The sequence below is a fragment of the Vombatus ursinus genome, unplaced genomic scaffold (assembly GCF_900497805.2).
Source record: "Vombatus ursinus unplaced genomic scaffold, bare-nosed wombat genome assembly UNPS02014792.1, whole genome shotgun sequence".
Taxonomy (NCBI): domain Eukaryota; kingdom Metazoa; phylum Chordata; class Mammalia; order Diprotodontia; family Vombatidae; genus Vombatus; species Vombatus ursinus.
In genome coordinates, this window is record NW_020954570.1 from 13,160,839 (window position 1) to 13,166,319 (window position 5,481).

General features: G+C 41.0%; 1 pseudogene; it reads right to left on the minus strand.

Annotated features, from left to right (window-relative positions):
- Window positions 1-760: 760 nt before the first annotated feature.
- Window positions 761-2,081, minus strand: LOC114048307 (annotated as a pseudogene).
- Window positions 2,082-5,481: the final 3,400 nt, after the last annotated feature.

Sequence of the window (5,481 nt, forward strand, 5' to 3'; positions counted from 1 at the left end):
GATAACCCAAAACACTTAATGTCACCATTACTGGCACTTAATTTTTAATTTTGCAGTTTATTTTCTGTCTTTCTATAATTCCTTGATATGTTTCTTTTTTCAACAAGGTTACAAACTCGTTGAGGGCAGAGATCTTTTGTTCCTACAGATAAATTTTGATTTTGCTAACTCTGAAAAGTAATCCTTTGCTTATTTGGTTGATATGGAATTAAATAAGCTAATTAGGCAGTATTGATATTTTTATTATATTGGCTTGGTCAACTCTTGAGCAACTATTTAATGTCTTTATTTTCATAAAGTTTTATAGTTGTATTCATATAATTTGTGTGTGTGTCTTGGCAAGTGGACTCTCAAGTAATTTATACTTTCTGTAGTTATTTGGTGGCAGTATTCAGAAGTGCTGATGATTCACGTGGGTTCATTTTATAGTCTGCAACTTTGATGAAATTATTTCAATTAATTTTTTTAGTTGACTGTCTAGGATTCCCATCATATCATCTGCCAAAAGAACAGTAGTTATGTTTCTTCTTTGTCTCTCCTTATTCCTTCAATTTCTTTTTCCCTGTCTTGCAACAACTAAGGTTTCTACCACTTTATTGAATAGTAATGAAGATAATAATGGACATCTTTGCTTTTTCTTTTGATCTTACTGTAAAGGCATTCTATTTATGCCCACTATCGATAATGATGGCTTTTAGTTTTATTTTTTATTTTTTTTGGCAGCAATTATCTTTACTTTCAATTAAACGTTCTACCAAAAATATACATTTTCCTTAACATTTAAAAAACAACACCACAAAATCTGAGTGGCTGTCAAATTCTCCACTGTTTTACAAATAGTGATGGATGGTGGAGGCAGAAATCAGGAACAGTGTGCATTCCTTAACCCAGTAGGAAAATGCTCATTTCAAAAGTTTTACTTTTTCCTTTAAGAGCCTGAAGCTGGGGTTCTTGCTGATCTTCTTGTTAAAGATGACCAGCAGCTCCTCTTCAGATTTGTGGTGTTCGTTAGTCACTGCATAGTATTGCGCTAAAATTTTTTTTCCTTAACTTTTTAACTGATATTTCATTGTTGGGGGCCTGTTTCAGAACAGCTTTGATAGTTCCTTTCCAGTTGAATTTCCCTTTCATAGGTGTTTCACTTTCTTCAGTCTCCACATCAGTGTCTTCTGTATGTTTCATTTTTTTTCTTCGTAGAATCAGCTTCTTCTTCTGAATGCTTACGTTTCCTTTTTTTCTGCAGGTGCTTTCATCTCTTCTTCTGTCATCATTTCAACATGATTCCCATTTCCATTCACTTCTGATTCTGTTGCATATTCCTTCTTGTTTTTTTTTTTTCTTCTTCTTACTTTTCTTTTTTTCTGGGTTGCTCATTTCTGGCATTTCTTCCTCTGTGGCATCAAGTTCTTCTCCCTGGCCCCTCCTGTGCTTTTTGGATTTCTGATCGCTTGAATTTTCTTGATGGTTTTCTAACTTCAGCTCTTTCTTTTCTTTTTTTCCTGTTCTTCTGTCCTTCTTCCTTGCCTTCTCGCTTGTTCTGCTTCCCCTCTGGTTGTCCAGCTGTTTTTTCACTGACTTCAGTGGGTGTCATCTTAACTTTGTTTTCTGAATGTTGACTCTCCTCCTGACTGAGAGGCTCTTTCTCTTGCTCTTTTGTATTTGGTCCATTGCTGGTAGCTTCAGAAAAGATATTCCACGCCTGTTCCTGAAGAGAATCGTTATAAATTTTTAAACTGTTCTTCATCCAATTCTGAAATTTGGCCTTTTTTCTTGAAATGTTGTCAAAACCACTAACTTTTTCTAAAATCTTCCGCAATTTGGGGCTAATACTGGGTTTCTTCATTACTTCATGAATCTTCTGAATCCATTCTTGTTGTTAAACATCTCCTTTGTTAGTTTTGGCCTCATAACCTTTGGCACCATATCTCTGATCTTCACTGAAGCACTTTACATGTGTTTTGTATTCATCACCCCCCCACCCCCCATCGCGTGCCAGAGAACCGTTTCAACCGCCCCGCCCCCAGCACGTGGGCTCTCCCGGGGAGGCGGTGCCTCGAGTCCACCTCCCGCCTCCAGTCCATGCCCACTGTCTCAGACCTGTTTGTTTTTTCAATCAACAAAAACCTTTCTCCTATTCCTCCCACTTCAGTTAAGGAAAACAAACCCCCTGTTTCAAACACTTATAGTCAAGCAAACCAAATTATCCCACGGGCCATGTCCGAAAAAAAAAAGGGTCATTGCCTATCAAAAGGCGGGCATGTTACTTTATGAGTGCTCTGGAATCATGGTTGGTCATTGTGTTGATCAGAATTCCTAAGAGTTTCACAATCATCTTTACAACACTATTGTTCTATGGAACAACATTACTGGTGATTCTGTTCCTTCATTCTGCATCAATTCATATAAGTCACATTGAGATTGAATTGAGGGAAAAAATGGTGTAAATATGGAGGCCATGGTGATCAGATGGTAGGATAATGCATAGCTCTCAGTTGCAAGAGCCTTCCTGATCATGTAGGACTCTCTATGGAACAGGAAGCAGTTCCTGCTCAGGCAGAGAGATAGGAGCTCAGTGGGTCTTAGAGGTTAACTTAGAGGATAAACAAAGCAGCAACTTCAGCGTTTCCTGCTTGTTGTTGACTGTTCTGCATAAGTTGAACTGTTAGTAAAATGAAACGTGAGTAAACTGGGCCAGCACATTCAGCACCTAGAGACAGAGGTCTCAGCTTCCAGGGAATGTGCAATGAAAGCTGAGGGTCAGCTAATGGAGCTAGAAGGGCATGCAAGTGAAGAGATTTCTCCTGATGGGGCTGGAGACTGAAGGGGCAAAGTCAGCAACTCACCTTAGCTCCTACTGAGATCAAAGTAAGACAGGAAGAGAATGAGGTAGCCAAGAAAACTCCAGGCACATCTTAACACTGCTCCTGAGGGTGACTCCGAGCTCTGACGAAGCAGAGAGAACAGACCTTCTCCACTAAGGAGCTGGGTTATTTGCAGTAGTTCAAACAGAAACTGAGTCACTGAAGAGATACCTCCTGAGGGTATGGTCTAATGGAGTCAACGGTTTCTCTGATCTCCATGGTTTACTTCCATAGGCCAGGGGAGTTCTCTGAGAATGTACTTTTGCAATCAACTAAGTTTATTAAGAGACAGAGAACACTTACTCCCTTTTTAGGTGGCTAATATGGGGATTTATTTCCATATGGCTATATAAAGATGAATTTCCACTGTAATCAATGATCATTCCTACCCTCCATGGAGATTTGCAAGAGAAGAGGTGAAGATTCTAAAGGAAATGGGTTTGACAGATTGGATTTATATGTTCCCTCCCCATGACCTGCCCTAATTTTTGCCCAGCCAGTCTCAGATCCTACCTGCAGCATGGAGCCCCAAAAGAATGGCTTCAGGCATTAGTTATGGATCTCCCTGGCAACCCAATTTTACACAGGAAGTTGGGACAGCTGTGGTTTGGGCAGAAACTACTGTCAATGCAAATGGACAATCTGGGAATTGGAGGAGTCTCATAATTCACCACCCTCCTAAGTGGGCAGAGGGCAATGACCCCCTATCCCAAATTGGGTTTTGTGTGTGGATTCTAATACATGAAATTGATAAGAAAATAATTGATAGTCAGCCTATTGCTGAGGGTGCTAGTAAAACTGTACAGAAATATTCAGTACCAGGACTTTCCAGCTCCACCCAAGCCTGGGATATTCTATAAAGTCATGATCTCATTTTAATGTTTAGGGAAAACTGCAGAGGGCAGACCGTGGAGGGAAAGGATATTATGGACTTATTCGAAAGTCCTTTCAACAAAACTCAAGGCATATTACCAAGCAGGGCCACATGGAAACTCTTAAAAGTCATCTAAACCATCCAGGGTCATTACCGTTATTGTATTTCTCAGATGATGAAAGATATTTCTTCTGTAATGATAGAGATGAAGCTGAAGCATTACATTATGCCAGCTCCCCTCACAATCAATCTGCATTGCTTTTGAGGAAGGCAGATGGCAAATGGAAACTTACAGTAGACTAGAGGGCTGAACAAAGTTGTCACACTCATCACTAGAGCTTATTTCTGACCTCATTAAGGTTATAACCTTGTCAATGTTTTTCTCTATTCTTGTGATTGAGACTAGTCAGCAGTAGTTTGCTTTCACTTGGAGAGGAGTCCCATATACTTTCATCATCCTTCCACAGAACTACTTGAAGTCTCCCTGGAACTGTCAAATTATGTTAAGCAGAGACCTGAAAGAGGCCTCCCTTCCTGAGGACATTAACATACACTATGACATTGATGTGGCATACTATTGACCAGGCCAAATGAGGCCATAATGACAGAAACTCTAGATCAGATGGTGTCCTGTATGAGGGACAAAGGATCAGAAATCCACCCCAAGAAAAACTGGGATCCAGCCCAAACTGTTTGGGGAAATACAGTGGGTAGGGAAAACCCAGAGGATTCTGAGGACAGTACAGAAGAAGTTACTGACACTTGCTTCCCCACAGTCTAAGAAGGAAGGTCAGAAATATCCTATTCTTCGGGTTTTGAAAAACCCACATTTCCCACCTGGGTATCCTGATGGTTAGTCTCCCTCCTTCAAGTGGCTACATCACATAAAGCTGAGAGTCCACAAGTCAGGCTCCTCCCTTGGGCCCTTATGTACCTGAAAAATCCATGGTTTTTGAATTCTCTGTCTATAAAGATGAGGCTGAATGAAGCCTTTTGGCAAGCAACAGAAGGTAGGTAGAATAAGCAATTGTTAGGCACCTGGAGCTCCAAGTTCTCCAAAGCAGTCACTCACTATACCACCTGTGAAAATTCTATCATTGGGCCCTAATTGCTATTAAATAGGTGATGCAGGGTTGACTTTGTTTTAGAGTTGCCCATTATGAGTTGGGTGGTAAAACACCTTCCTTCTAACAAGATAAACAGGATATAAGGTGCTTCTATTGCCTAATGAAAATGGTACTCAAAATAATGCTTGTCTGGGGCCCTCTGGCGTTATTCTCCATTCTCTTCACAAATAGGTGGTAACTATCCTAGAGACTGAGGTCCCCAGTCCAGATCCTGGAACCCTGCCTCCTCTGGTCCAATGGGTTTCCACCTATAAGGATCTGGTTCCTGAGGAACACCATTTTGCCTGGTATACTGATGATTTCATCTGCTATGAGAGAGGCATAAACAATTGGACTTTAGTAGTCACTAATCCGGTAACAGGAAATATCCTGGGGAATGAGGGTCCTCCCAGGGCTCCTCAGTGTAATGAGCTACAGGCTGCATGACTGGTATGTGAGATTGAAGGATGGGGCACTACTTACACTAGTTTCTGGGTGGTGGCCATGGGGCTAGCTAAATGGTCTAGGGCCTAGGGAGCTCAGAATTGGACAATCAAAGGCTTTCCCCTTTGGAGTCAGAACCAATGGGCAATTTAGCAGATCCCTCCCACCGCAAACAGTTGTTTGAGGGGCATGTGAA